Source organism: Crinia signifera, chromosome 7, assembly GCF_055691185.1.
Source record: "Crinia signifera chromosome 7, ASM5569118v1, whole genome shotgun sequence".
NCBI classification, from domain to species: domain Eukaryota; kingdom Metazoa; phylum Chordata; class Amphibia; order Anura; family Myobatrachidae; genus Crinia; species Crinia signifera.
Window position 1 is genome coordinate 174819859 of NC_139223.1, and position 16330 is coordinate 174836188.

At 45.8% G+C, this 16330-nt stretch overlaps 1 protein-coding gene across 1 annotated transcript in view; it reads left to right on the forward strand.

The window, feature by feature from the left end:
• Positions 1–16330, forward strand: part of ADARB1 (adenosine deaminase RNA specific B1) — a 105448-nt gene that overhangs the window by 27077 nt on the left and 62041 nt on the right. The window contains exon 2 of the mRNA XM_083154423.1: positions 5970–6039. The gene's annotated coding sequence lies outside the window, so the exon portion shown is untranslated. The remainder of the gene's footprint in view (positions 1–5969; positions 6040–16330) is intronic.

Here is a 16330-nt window from a genome sequence, read left to right on the forward strand (position 1 = left end):
ACTAAAATCTGCATTGCGCGCACCCTTTGGAGCTTAGCGCGGTCCATAATTGCATAGCTACCAGCAGATAAATGTCCCACGTCTAATTGAATTCCCCAACGGATTACGGGAAAGCTATTGGATGATAGGCGTTCAGAACACAGACCCCAGCATCCCTACAGTGGTCAGGTAACTCTACACACCCTCTCCGGTCTAACGTAATGACCACCAGGATGCTTAACACACGCCCCCATTACACAGGATTTATTTTTTGTTGGAAGCCAAATAACCACCTGGTATGTTTTGTAGTGTGGGTGAAAACCAGGAGCACCTAAGGGTGCACTTAACCGGGATTACGGTTTGTCCCCTCCATAGTAACTAAATAGCCCCATGAAGCTAGCGGCTAAGAAAATTCCCCTGTGTGTGTCCATGTAAGAGGGAATATAGATTGTAAGCTTGCGCGTTTATACTTTGGCCCTTTTGTGATTATATAATACAAATACTGATCAATAACTATGTAAATGTAATGGCTCCCGGAAGCCGGGTGCGGTATGGGGGTCCGACAGTCAGAATCCCAACAGTCAGGAGGTCATCCGGCACCCCTAGAAGCCTGGTTTTGCTGTTAGTGTTGCTCTCCATGGCTGTACAATAGCAGCCAAGCTAAACAGTCAGAAGTTCAATAACGCATCTCCGATATTGCCTGCGTCACGTGTATGATCTTTAATAGATCTCTATTTACATTGTAATATATCATACCCAGATATTTATGAAGCCGATGTTCGCTTTGAGTAGCTCTGGGGAGAACGGCAACACGACCTTCGCCTTTGTTTTAAACGGCATCAATATTTGATCAGTGTTCAGAAACCGTTTATTATGAGTTATGCATTGTTGGACCCCAGAGGGATGACCCTGCAGTACAGCGAGGGCAGGCGGGCTTCTGTTGTACTGCTTCTAGCACATGTCTAGTCCGAATATCAGTCATGATATACAGACCACACTGTGTTAGGAGCACCACAGCCCAGAGTGACACCGCAAGCAGGGAAGAGGAACAATGGGATTTGGGAGATGCATGGGTGCATGCTCTATCTGTAATTGAAGTTTAGTTAATTATTGCACCCCCCCCCCCCCCCCAAAAAAAAAGTCACTGTGACCAACGCTGGCATTTTTAACAGCTGTTTTGAAGATCTCACAGACACATTGGCACTCAAAGGGTTAAACCCGTCATGCCCAAACTATGGCCCTCCGGCTGTTGTGAAACTACAAGTCCCATCATGCCTCATCCTGCACACGTGGCCATTCCGAGATCTCCAGGACTTCACTGTGAGCTCCGTCCTCACCTATTCTTTTGTAAAGTGCAACAAAAACAGCTTCTTGAAAGTGTATAGAGGCCAACGATAGGGATGCTGACAGACGAGTGACTTACCCAGTAACTACTAAGTGCATAATTGCTTTGCTTGAATGAAAAATAATCTTGAAATTGTGCTATTGTTGTACCTGTTCTACTTCTACATAAAGCAGCGATTACGAGTGTCAGGTTTTGTTGTATGGAATCCCATATACTGTAGAGGCCAGCGACCGTACCCTTTAGAACAGTGCCACCTGGTGGGTAAATAATCACAAACGCACACTTACTTTATTTTTCGATGTTTTTATTTATTTATAACTTATATAAGGTGACCTGCAGTAGTATTTTAGATATATATTTTGTACCAGATGCTTCTGCATCATAGTATTTTTTTTCCTTTGTAAATACAATGCTTTTGTTCTTTTATTGGTGCATTCTGTACGGGTTTCGCCGGAGAGAAAGTTGTTTTTCGCGTGTCTTCGGGAAGTTGTTTTAACCTCGCATTCCTTTTAAACCAAGCAAAATGATTTGCAAACACTCTCTCGACAGGTTTCTCACGATCAAACTATTTAAGCGAAGCGTATGAAGAATGCACTTTTCGCGTCTCACTTTTGGTTATTTTAGCTAAACCCTTATAAGGCCGAGCACTGGGACTATGTCGTATGGGGGCACACTGTCAGATGCCAAGCATTTTTTCATTGTTTGTTTTTCCCATTTTCATTGTGTTGCAACAAAATGATGTCATCCGCTTCCCTGAAAGGATACGGGGGTCATGATGCGCTATATGGGGGGGGGGGTAATACATCTTGGTAATTTAGAGAACCATCGTACTGTTTGGTAAGTTATGATATGGAATATTTAATATAGAAGGGAAATACATGATTCTGCTGAAAATATAAGGATATAATGTTCAAGCTGCATTTATACTTGCCTTCAAATCGCTGGCTTCGTTCTGATGTTAACCCTTTCTAGTCAGGCTCAACAGCCCTGGCGCTAGTAGCAGATCCAATGGTGAGACATTAAAATAAGAACATTAACATCGTTCAACTTTTTTTTTTTTTATGAAAAAAAAAAATATTACAATTAATTTTAAACCTTTAAATTGGACTGTTTGAATTGCAAAAACAAATTTGGACTGCGAAGGGTTAAAACATGGTTCATGGTTGTGAAGCACAGATGGTGGTCAGAATGTGGACGGTCATTAGTTTGTTGCGGGAGAGCCTATTTTGGCCAGTCACTTACTGCTATCTGGGTAACAGCTGAGTAGGGTCTCACGGAGGGCATCGGGATTGTGTAGTCTGTACGCTAAACCCTCGTAGGGATGGACATCAAATCGCTCTGGTTGGGATCATCAGTGTTTTTGTAAACATTTGATGGTGTTGTGATGGTTCTGCCTCCAGTCCTATCCCCAGCTGGTCACAGGGAAAAGGTGGTGATGGGGGGGGGGGGGGGGGGGGGGGGGTTTAGGGATGCGTGGTGCTAACAGCAGATTTGCACATGCTCAAATAATCATCTTTTATTTGGTGTAGGTCAGGCCTCGCCAGCCTGCGGCTCTCCAGCTGTTGGGAAACTACACATCCCAGCATGCCCTGCTAAAGATTTAGCATTCCTTAAAAGCAAAACTTTGTCAGGGAAACCTGGGACTTGTAGTGCCCAGATGGAATAGTGAGTGTACTTTCTTCTCTTGTCTTTGCTATTAGTAAAGCCAATGACCTTGCGGTTGACATTTCAGTTATTTCTGATTGCACGCTCCTCGCCTAGTACTTTGCATGGGTCAAGTCGCTTCACGAGTCTGAACCCGTTGAGTTTTGGGCACAACACCTGCGAAGTGATGGACACAGGTGGCAATTGTGTTTAACCCTGAGTGCCAACATCTGAGATGTGCAAAATATCCCCTAAAAATGCCAGCGTTGCTCACATTTGTTATATAAATTCAAATAAGAAATGTGTTAACAAAAAAAAAAAAAAAGATTATATTTGCTGTATAAGGTAACAATACAGGTCATTGTGATGAATAAATGTTTGTAAACCGGTTTTGAGAAATTCAGTTGCCACGGGTTAAACCATATTTGAAACGATATAAACAAAACATATAAAAAGCAGCTCTATTGGAATGACACTGAAATCATGGGATTAGCTGTAAATAACATAACATTTATTATACACAATAGTGTTGAAAATACATATAATGTATACAATTGGTACATATGAATATTTTAAAGGACATGGACCAGTCATGACGTTTTTTTGTATCGTCTAGTGTAGTCGCTACATCATTAAAGATGCACACGTCCTTGTTTATCTGTACATGCAGCGGTACTTGTTTCCTAGCACGGCGCCTGCGATTTTGATTGTATCCATCGGGTCCAAAAAAATTGCCTCCCATCGCATGCGATCGATGCGATTTTTTTACCTCAGAACCATCGTAAAATAGTCCCTGAGTTCTGATTTTACATTGGGCCCAATGATAAATGCCCCCCAGACCACAATTTTCATTGTATACCCACCCTGATGGGTCAAATGCCCCCCCCCCCCCCCCCATTGTTAAAGCCACCCCACGATGAACGCCAACCCGAAGCGTGGCGAGCGGCGGCGGTGGTACACGTCCTCGGACCTTTTCATACCCCCACTATCCACGTCGGCGTGGAGTTGATTTTATATAGTGTGGCGAGCCACCGAGCCCGAAGCGTGGCGAGCGCATGCGCATTACTTCACAGGTATTACGCGTCCCCTCGCTGGGCACTCGCCCCGCTTCGGGCTCGGTGGCTCGCTGCACTCGCCACACTATATAAAATCAACTCTACGCCGACGTGGATAGTGGGGGTATAAAAAGGTCGGAGGACGCGTATCGCCGCCGCTCACCACGCTGGGGGGGCGTTAACAATGGGGGGGGGGGGGGGAATTCACATGTAAAATACCCATAAGGGTGGGTATACAATGAAAAATCGGGTCCATTGGCCCATTTAACATTGTTCCCTATGTAAAATCGCATCCGTCGCATTGCATGCCTTAACTTAAGGCATGCGATGGACGCGTTTTTTTATTTGTCGAGGAAATGGCTAAAAATAGCCCTGAAATCGCCTTGGTCGTGTCCATCGCATACCTTTAAGTTAAGGTATGCGATGACCTGCGACAGGCGCCGTGCTACGAAACAAGTACCCATGCAGCTAATCTGAGGATATCGCCATCATGGCTATATACCTGGATGTGGCCACTGACTATATCGTTTCTAAAATCAGTCAGTGAGCGGTGGTGGTTGTTGTTTATTATTATTATTATTATTAACTTTTTTTTTTTTTTCTTGGGCATTGTACTCTTGGTCATTTTATATACAAATAAAATAGTATGGAAGAACTGAGAATGGTAACCGAAAAACAGATTTGCAGACCAGGTTTTCCTACCTCACAACCTCGCCATGCTACTCTACATACGGAAGCCCTGGAAGCTGCTGTGATTTCACCTCCGCCTAGCAGTAACTAGAACCTGTTTTTCTATTAGACATTTGTAGGCAGCGTCCTGCGTTGTGGTACAGCTCTGATTTTTCTGCATGCGTCTCGCGGTGTGTTTTCCATCCTATCAGTAGTGTCATCAGGAACGGAGGACTCCCTTGGCGATAGCATTACATTGCCTTGTGCAGTCGGGACTGATCACTTTCGTTAAGCAGCAGCAGGGAAGATTGCTAGCGCAGTCTGTAAATAGATTACGTGAAGCCAGTTTGGAAAAGATACTCCCTCCGGGAACACTGGTAGCGGCATATTACTGTATAGAGCATTAATGTTTCTGTTCATCTTTTAGCAGCCATGTGCACTCAGTATCTCCGGCTGACTACAGTTTACGCCTCTATGTCTCTTTAAATGTCGACGCAATCGGTAGATTTTTTTTTTTTTTTGCCTTTTTATTTTTAGGATGTCTATTGGGGATGGGCAGGAAAGGTCTCGATCTGAGCATTTTAGTATGACACATTACGCATAAGTCCGGCGCTGTCCGTCACCTGCCGTATTTAACACTTTGAGTGCCAGGTGAATTTGTCAAAATAGATGCAAAGTAAACATTTTTTATTCGTCGTAATGACCTGCAATATTTACCTTTTTATGTAGGAAATATATTTTTTTACACCACATTTTTTTATTTATTTCAGTTTATATAACAAATGTGAGCGACGCTGGCATTTTTAGCGGATATTTTGTCATCTGCATGTCTGAAGCGCTGATTTTCCAATCCGTTCCTAATGTTGTGATGTGCTTGATCCTTCCTCTGATACAGACTAATGACGTGTCGAAGTAACGTACCCTATGACCTTCGCAAGTAGAGTTTGACCCTATAACTATAATTCCATTGGCTGATGTATCGTGTACACAACTTATAAACAGGCTGATTTTTGAACCTTCCCTCTGGATCGAACGTATTTCACCCATTGTTTATCATTGATCTATTAGTGTACAGGAGACAACTTGCAGTGTTTGCACAGACCCTGGTCTGCTCCAGCATGGTGCAATCACACTTGCTTGGCCTGTGATTGCTCATTGCTTATGTAAAATGGCAGCGGAACAGACGACTCTGCTGCTGTGTTGAGGGGGATTACTGTTCTGGAGCCATCTGCTGTCACGTTCCCAAAATAGATGAATCTTTTTTTCTTGTTTTGCAGGTTGCAAACACACTACAGATTGTTTTACCAGTGACTGTACCGATCTGGAACCCTGGTGACGCCGCCGCAGGTACGTGTTAGATTTTTTTAATGTTATTTTAAATTTGGTGCAAATTTGAAAACTAATAATAGTATAGTATTCACTGTAGGTACGGGGTGTTGGTACAGTAAGTGAGGAGAACATATTTAAATTTTTTAACCCCTGTAAATCTGCGATGGATGTATCAATGCATCACCTATAATTAGGCCCAATTGGGTATGCGTGCATATATACAGTGCATCCAGAAAGTATTCACACTGCTTCACTTCTTCCACATTTTGTTTTACAGGGAAACGGTCATTGGGTCACCAGCATTTAGGTCGACCGGTCATTAGGTTGACATGGGGTTTTTCACATTATTTTGGAGCAAACATGTGCCGACAGGCGGTATCTCATGCCCTAGGGCATGGTGGGAGAATAAAATAGTGTGCCGAGCGCAGCAAGCCACCGTGCCCGAAGCATTACGAGCAGACGCAGTGCTACAATTCCATGTCTGTCGACGTTTAGGACAAAAAAATTGGGGAAAAAACTGTCGACCTATAATCCATAGCCGTTTTCAAGCCTGATTTCAAAATGGAATCAATTCATTTTTTCCCTCAAAATTCTACAAACCATAAAACCTTCTTCTTAGTTTTTATTGTTAATACATTTGCAGACATCTACAAAAAACTTTTTTTTTCTTAATGTTGTCATTATGGGGTATTGTGTGTAGAAATTTGAGGGGAAAAAATGAATTAATTCCATTTTTAAATAAGGATGTAACATATCATAATGTGGAAAATAAGTGAAGCGCTGTGAATACTTTCTGGATGCATTGTATGTGCACAATAAGTTTCTGGATGCACAAAAAATTCACCAAAGGAATCTATGCAAAGTTGCAAACGCACAGACCGCTCGCTGTAGTAGCTGGTCCAGCCTGATGTCGGAGCTTCTTCTACATGTTGGGTGAAGGTCTCCACTGCAGCTTCCGGTCACTCAAGGCTAATCCCACACGTCTAAGGCTTGGTTTTTGGAAACATGAAGTCGCGGGTGTCAGCACTGGACTGTATGATGGATGACCAAGCCCCTGGATGCATTCATAGGCCTTCCACCACTTTCCTGGACTTGTGGTCAGGTGCGTTGTCATGATTGAGAAGGACACCTCAAGTTCTTTTGATGGCCCCTAAAAATGTCTTCCAGCACTTGTGGAAGGCATTAGCTTGTGGAAGGCCAGTGGTGGTGCGCTGCCGTATGAGTGGTACGATAGCTCTATGACTAGTCATGGAGGGTAAAATATCCAACATCTGCTTGGCCACACTGCACTCCAGTTAGAACTTGGGTGCCGGCTACTTGGTCTCTGGGTTGAAACTATAGATCCAGGATTCCTGGCCACTGATGATCTCCCAGACCGAGTTTGAGCGACCACCATCAAACCTGACCAGGGTGTTGCTGGTCAGTGTTGACCCGAGCTTCCTTCTGCTCTCTTGACAGCTGATGGGAGACCCAGCGAGCAAAACCTTGCTCAGGCCAAACTATTTCATCTTGATCAGATACTTATCTTCTTCTCTGACTTGTCCACGGTCACCCTGGGGTCCATCTCCACTATGACCTACACGGCAGCAGCAGCGTTGTCCTAAGTGATGGCAAGCACAGGTCGGCCACCGCTCTCCTCGTCTTTCAGTAACTTTATCCTGCACTGAAATTCTGCAAATTAAACATGGTGGTTCAAGATGGGGTTTCTTTCTCCAAAGCAAACGCAAGTTGACTGAAAACGGTGCTGGTTTCCGACAGTCGGAATCCCACATTGAATACCCGCCTATACCTACTGTGGCTTAGTTTGTTACGTCTATAATTAAACAGGGATAGTGATTATGGGGGTTATTCTTGTTGATTCGCAAGGCTGTGAATCCACCAAACCCCACCTGGCAAATATCTGGAAGCTCACCCCTCTCGCAGTGTGTTCGCATACACTGGCTGCTACTGGGTGTTTCCATATGTAAATGGTTTGGACCGCCGCCCCACCGTCCGCAAAGTTGGGTGTGTGCACCGTTTGTTCGCCGTGGCCGCACGCACCCTGCATCTGCACATGGCCAAAACATTGGCCCCTGTGCGAGCGAAGGGACCGATGTGAATGGGCTAGAATAAGGTCCTTTGTGCATAGAAAGCTTCATTTATTTGGTGCATCGTATGTATGTGAGACTTTGTTCCAACTCTAAATCAATAATTAGTCATTAAACACAGACATAGTTGCATTCTGTGGCACAGTGCACACCGGGTAAGATTGCCGCCTTCGGCAAGTATATAAAACTGGGGTACTTGTTTCCTATCTGGGCGCCCACTAAGTTAATTGAGCACCATGCTATTCTCCGTAGTGAAATCTGATCGCATCGCATCGTACACATACACGATATTGAACGATGCGATGCGATGCGATCCGATTCGATTTCCCATAGGAAACAATGTTAAATGGCTCAATTTAGCCAAATTATCATAGGAACAATAGTAAATGGGCCAAAAACACCCCTGAACATTGAAATGTCCCCCCAAAAGTAGTTGACGCCACCCCGCCATCAACGTGAACCCGAAGCGTGGCGAGCGCAGCGAGCCCGCGAGGGGCGGCGGTACGCGTCCTCCGACCTTTTCATGCCCTACTATCCACTAGGGCGTGGAGTGAGAATAGAATAGTGTGGCGAGCGCAGCGAGCCACCGAGCCCGAAGCGTGGCGAGCGCAGCGAGCCCCGCGAGGGGACGCGGATACCTTCACAGGTAAACGCGTCCCTTTGCGGGCTTCCCAGGTGTCCGCGTCGCCATGGACACCTGGGAAGCCCGCGAGGGGACGCGTATAACTGTGAAGGTATCCGCGTCCCCTCGCGGGGCTCGCCACGCTTCGGGCTCGGTGGCTCGCTGCGCTCGCCACACTATTCTATTCTCACTCCACGCCCTAGTGGATAGTAGGGCATGAAAAGGTCGGAGGACGCGTACCGCCGCCCCTCGCGGGCTCGCTGCGCTCGCCACGCTTCGGGTTCACGTTGATGGTGGGGTGGCGTCAACTACTTTTGGGGGGACATTTCAATGTTCAGGGGTTTTTTTGGCCCATTTACTATTGTTCCTATGATAATTTGGCTAAATTGAGCCATTTCACATTGTTTCCTATGGGAAATCGGATCGCATCGCATCGCATCGCATCGTTCAATATCGTGTATGTGTACGATGCGATGCGATCCGATTTCAGTACGGTGCCGTACGTAGAAAACCTGGGCGCCCAGATAGGAAACAAGTACCAAAACTGGTTTAGTCCTGGTGTCTATAAACACTAGCATGCATTATCTCTTATATATTTGGCTACATCTGTCACTCAATGTGTGAGTGTGTCTATAACGCTGGGTGGAGCCTCACACTCTGCCCACTCACATAGAGACAGAGAACCAGTCCACAGTGCCAGACACCCTCTGCCTCCCAATGCTGCCAGGCAAAGCCACTGCTACCCCACAGCCACCAGGTGAGCGACAGGTCTGCCTGCAACCGCCCCCCCCCCCCCACTGCCAGCACCCCCCTCACGCAATTCGCGGGCCCTGCCCCTCCCACGATTCATGGGGCCCCCCGCGGTGCTCCCTTCCACGATTAACGGCACTCCCGTGATTTGCATCCCCCCACCCTCCTCCAGTTCTAGGGATGCCCATCGACCATCAATGATTTCAAATCATCGATGGTTTATGGCTGATGTTGAATACTTTTGCCATCAATGTGGAAGGACTAGATGGTTTCCCTACATCGATGGCAAAGGAGAACTGATCAAGTTTCAAATTTTTTTTTTTATGGTGCTTGGACACGGAGCATAGCTCCGCCCCCCCCATACCCGACAGTCACGCCACCAAATTCTGATTGTCCCACGGCCTATTCAGTCAGATATAACGGAGGACCATCGATAGCTACAACAATCGATGGTTATCCAAGTAATATTTTACTACTATCGATGGCAGGGTGCAAAATCGCCATCAATGCCAACCATCGATGGTGCACCAATGTCCATCCCTACTCTGCAACATGCAAAAACCCTTTACTACCCCTCATGCCCACACACCTCTATCACTGCCCTGCCTCCTGTTCTCCTGCCCCGTAACTTCCACCAGTGGGGACCCGCTCACCCTGTGTTGCCCACATTCCCCTATCATGCTTTACCACCCATCCTCCTGCTCTCATGCACCCTAACTCACACCCAGTAGAAGGAGACACTGACTCAGGGGCACCGTCCTGTACTCCTGTGCTGCCACGCTGGACCCTCACCCACTGGCAGAAGCTGCACAGTGTCCCCCACCCTCCTTATGCACACTATATAAACGCTAGCATGCGTTATACACACTATATAAACGCTAGCATGCGTTATGCACACTATATAAACGCTAGCATGTGTTATACACACTATATAAACGCTCGCATGCGCTATACACACTATATAAACACTCACATGCGTTATACACACTATATAAACGCTCGCATGCGTTATACACACTATATAAACGCTAGCATGCGTTATGCACACTATATAAACACTTGCATGCGTTATGCACACTATATAAACACTCGCATGCGTTATACAAACTATATAAACACTCGCATGCGTTATACACACTATATAAACACTCGCATGCGTTATACACACTATATAAACACTCGAATGCGTTATACACACTATATAAACACTGGCATGGGGGGGGGGGAGGGGGGATAAATCCTTGTTCCGCATGGGCATACAGGACCAAACTTGGGTAGGCTTGGACTGACCATTAGCCGCAAGATGATCCCCTTTATGATTGTAGTAGATAATATATGTGCAGCAATGATATTACTTAGGGCGTTATGTATTGGTATCAGGTTTTTCATGTCATTTTTCTCAGCCTTTTGACCTATTAACTGTCGACGCTATGCTGTCTACACCCTCATGTAATTATCTGCAACAGAATTTGCCGGATGGCTTTGGCTACATTTCTTGTGTGAATAATAGGGTCAACCCCAAAAGATTGACATTGGGGAAAAGTCGACACACTCAAAAGGTTGATATGCAAATGGTTGACCCCAAAAGGTTTTTCTGTTAAGCATGACGATTACACCAGTGGACCCCCCAATTAATGAACAGTGTACCCTCGGGCCAGGTATCTTGTTCCGCTACCGATCCCCTGGCATGGCTCCCTTCCCTTGCCAGGCTTCGGCCTAAGTGCCACACTCCACTACCCTCTGCGCCCGGCACACTTGACCTTTCTCGATCATAGTCCATGTGGTTGGTTAAATAAAAAACAGTTTAAACTTTTTTTTTTTGTTTTTTTTTTACAACTCGTGAAAAGCTGATGTCTTCCTATTTATGTGTCTACCGAATGCATGTCGGCCAATAGCGGTAGACCTCTTGACTGTCAACTTGCATGTTGTCCCTAATCCTGGATCCCAATATCTGAATGCAGGAAGATCCTTGGCCTTTTGTGCAATAATTTTATCCTGCAGCAGTGTATGGAGAGCGGCAGATAAGCTGTACAGGCTCCATAGAGCCGTCTACCGTGATGAGCGCAGCACCTGCAAGGCCAGATTAAATAGATCATTATCTTATAAGTGTGCTGGCCTTTATAATGCGGTTTTTGCTGGAAAAATAGAATACAAAATTGTTTAATTAGACCTGATTTGCATCTAATTACTCTTTATTGTAAAGATTGGCAGCATTAATAAAGTTTTTTTTTTTTTTTTTTTTTTTTTTACTTTTTCATTTTTTTTTTTTATTTAAATAAAACTGGTGCGAGTTTAGTGGAGATCCGTTGAATTTGGCCACAGTGGGGCTCAGTTAGGTTGCGTGGGTAGAGTAGGCTCCAGGTGTGTGTGTGTGTGGTGTCCCTGGCTGTGGGAGAGGGAGTCAGGGTAGGTGTAGGGGGGGGGGGGGGGCAGAAGGGTAAACTGCTGGGATGGCGCTATTTTACCTCTGATCCAGCAATATGGATAATCCGGCACAGTGCTGGAACAAGGTGTGCGGGAGAATCTGTAAATGATTGGTGTAGGTAATTCCGAGGGTTCTAAAGGTACTAGAGCCTTGCCCAGTAATTAGATACTGAATAATGCAGTTGTAGAAATGTTCTGGTATATTCTGACCTCTTGAGGAGGCCGTGGTACATATACCAGGAACATGCCACTAATTTGGGCTGTGATTCTGTTGCAGGCTCTTGATGGCATCATAACGACCGCAAGATAAAATGGAATTCTACTATACCGGATGGAATAGTGTTCTTAGTGATTTATTATTATTATTATGTGGTAAATAAATCTGCCACTAGTATATTGGACCCAGAATTCACAAGCTTCTTTGCTCCTTATCAAAACCGTAACTTCTTTCAGCCTTCTTCCGGCCTAGGTTCAGCTCCCCCTCTTCGCTTTGTCCCCCACTATGGAATTTTTTTTGGGGGTGGGGGTGGAGAGACTTTCATACTTTACTATGCGGACTCCGATTGTGAATGGAAAAATGTGACGAGCCAGGCATTTTTCCTGAAGTGTGGTGAGCAAAGTGGTATACTAATAAGAAGTGTGTCGGCATATTTCAGCCAAAAAAGGTGAAAACTCATGTCAATATTTTCATGTGCCAAACTCTTTCATACCGTCTTATTGTTTGATGTCCTTTTGCATGTCAACATTTTGGTGTCCGACTAATAATTTTCGACCCATTATACCATTAACCAAATAAATAAAAGCAATCTACCACTACAGACATAGGTGGGCTCTTCTATAGAGGCACAAATAGAAAACTCCAAAATATGTGCATTTTGGAGCACGCCCTCCCGTCGCTGGGGGACACGCCCTTGACGGACAGGCGCAGCGCTTCTATTGGTCGGGCCAAACTGCCTCCCCAATAATAGAATTAATATGGAAACCGTGGTAAGTTTATTAAAAAAACAAAACAAAAAAACCCCTCAGTCTATGATAGTAGTAGCATCTGATTGGAGGCCGCTTTTTAGCATTTCTCAATCCTAGATTAACCAAAAGTTAGGAATCAGTCAAATTTAGGAACCAGAAGAATCTTTTTACGAGACAAATTAAGATGTGCGCCCAATTACATCAGTAGCAGCTGCTTTAAATGAGGTTTATAATGATTTCCTAAAATAGAAGCCATTGTTCCGATCCCCCTGTGTTCCTTCCCTGCTATCATCCTCTCACTCTTGGCTATCTAGTCATTTACCCGGTGACAGCAGATGGTATAATAGTGAGGTAGGGGGAAGGTTGGTTCTGCAGCTGCTCTCTCAGGATTAACAAATACATGAAATCATTGGGTTTCACAAATGATGACAATGCGCAGCACCGAGCTCACGAGCTGCGTATCGCGGTAATGGCGCACCGTCCGTAATTGTCCGTATCCCACCCGTAAGCCACAGATCTTCATGTTACTGAATGAATGGAATTGAATGTCTCCAGCACAATGTTCCCTGCAGATCTGCCTCTCATTGTGTATGGTCTCCTGGGTTTTATTTGTACATTCTGGTTACATTCCGTCCACTCTGATGAATCCACTCCAGGGTTGCAATACATTCTTTAGGTTTCGTTGGGCATAATAGTTTCCTTGGGTGAATAGGTACCCGGATACGCCAGGGTTCTCGCTGCTGTGACTACTGTCGCACTCTGTTCTTCCCTGCCTGCGGGAACTGGATGATTGGTCGGCAGTGGCAGAAGGTGGATGGTCAGGAGGTGTGGACAGTGGTGCAAGGTGGATGGTCAGGAGGTGTGGACAGTGGTGCAAGGTGGATGGTCAGGAGGTGTGGACAGTGGTGCAAGGTGGATGGTCAGGAGGTGTGGACAGTGGTGCAAGGTGGATGGTCAGGAGGTGTGGACAGTGGTGCAAGGTGGATGGTCAGGAGGTGTGGACAGTGGTGCAAGGTGGATGGTCAGGAGCTGGACGGTGGGGGAAGGGGGACAGTCAGGTGGTGGACGGTGGTGGATGGTGGCACAAGGTAGATGGTCTGGAGCCGGATGGTGGGGAAAGGAGACTCAGGAGGTGGACAGTGGTGCAAGGTGGATAGTCAGGAGGCAGACGTTGGCACAAGGTAGACGGTCCGTAACCGGACGGTGGGGGAAGGGGGACAGTGAAGTGGTGGATTGGCACATGGAAAATTAAACATGAGGTGTGTTTTTTTTGTTTTTTTTTACTTTTTCATACTTTACCATGTGGTTGTTAAAGTGTCCTGAAGCTAGGGTACGGGCTACACTAGATAAGGGTCCAAGTTGACATTGACACAAAAAAATTGAAAAACCCATGTCGATTTTTGGAGTGGACCTATTGACCTCCTCCCTACACACTGTCTACCCTTTGAGCCATACCCCCACCCCCCGGCCTTCTTAGGCCAGGCAGGGATGGCCACTAATGAAACCGGCACAAAGTATATGCAGTAACTGTGTGAATGTACACATTGCGCACACCTGGTCGCATTGCATGTGTCGCTGCGTTCCTTAGTGAGCAGAACTTATCGCCAGCTCTAGAAGCGTCACCCTGACTTGTCCGCACACAAGACCTCGTGGTGGTGGGAAAGTCAAATGAGCAAATATTTATATGCACCCTTGGTTGCCTAGTTGGGGCTCACATTAAGCCGCCTGGATACAGTTTCCTAGTTGAACAAATAACTGACCTGCTGGGAAACTCTGCTCCTCTAAGTAGCTGAAGACCGATCAGGACGCTGACATCTGCCAGGTCAGCATTAACAAATGGGTGACGGGGAGGGAAGGGGGTCAGTTACAGATGCAGGGGGATGAATCGGATTATTATTTAGTAAATGTAGAATTGGGGAGAACTGCTGGAGGTTTTGAGGATAAAAAGAAAAGCATTGATCTAGGGTAAAAAAGGTTAGATATCTCTGCGAGACCACAATCCATAATAATACACATCAAAACTAACCTTGAGATACTAGAGTTAAGGACCCCCCATACACTATGGGATTTGGAACCGATTCCGGCGGATCGGGGCGAGAAATCCGGCCCAAAGTGCAAGTGTATACATTCGTTCTAATCCGATGTGCAATTCCGTGAGCATTGGAGGTCGGACAGGCTGTACATAAGATACATCTTTATGTGCAGCCCTCCGCTGTATCGCATCCGATGCGGGGGGGGCGGCAGGAGAATTGAATAATCCTAGACTGGACGGCTGATGATGGGTGAGAGCTCTCAGCGGCCGCCCAGTCTTTTGAATGTGATTTTTCAATTCTGCCACCCCCCAGCCTGCTGCTCCCCGGGGTTACATGTGATAAAAGTGAAGTCAGTGCCATAATTATGCTGACCCAACATCCTGATCGAAAAAATCCCGACAGGGGCTCCGTTAAAAAGTTAACCCTCTCTCCCTTCTCCCTCATACTAACTCTTACTTGCAGCAGCTGATCCCTGACCCTTCCCGCTAGTACCTAACTTCCCCTCACCCCACCATTACCTAACACCCCCCCACCCATATCATCCCCGTTTGCATCCTGATCCTATTCAAGGTTCCACCATCTGTCTTCTGACGGCTGATGTGATGCCGACATCTGTATACTAAACACCTTTAATTTCATACTGACTGCATCTCATCCAATAGCTTAGTTGGTCGTATCCCTGATTGTTATAGTCTACACCAGGGCTGTCCAAACCGGTCCTCGATAGCTTCTAACAGTTCTTCCAGATCACCTAGCTGGTGCACAGGTGCAGTCATTACTAACTGTCACATTTCCCAGACCACCTAGCTGGTGCACAGCTGTAGTCATTACTAACTGTCACATTTCCCAGATCACCTAGCTGGTGCACAGGTGCAGTCATTACTAACTCACATTCCCCAGATAACCTAGCTGGTGCACAGCTGTGGTCATTACTAACTGTCACATTCCCCAGATCACCTAGCTGGTGCACAGCTGCAGTCATTACTAACGGTCACATTCCCCAGATCACCTAGCCGGTGCACAGGTGTAGTCATTACTAACTGTCACATTTTCAAACATGCTGCATTCATTCCTAACCAACACATTCTACAGATCCACAGGTGATCTGGAAAACATGGACTGTTTCTAGAGCTTAAGGGCCTGATTGGCCACCCGTGGTCTACACGAACACTAACTTGATGGTTTTTCGAGTTCGTGTTTTTTTTTTGTAATGTATAATCGTGTCCTGATAGGACTTGACACCCCCCATCTGAAAGTTGCAAAGAGTTAGTAATGCACTTTCTGTACTTTATCACTCTTATTGGCAGCTTTCGTGTCTGTATTGCAATAAAAAGTAAGGTTACAGAACTCATCGAAGACAAAAGTGGCTGCAGGCGCATCTTCTAAAATATTTTAATGTGTAAAGAAACTTCCTGAGAACATGTAAA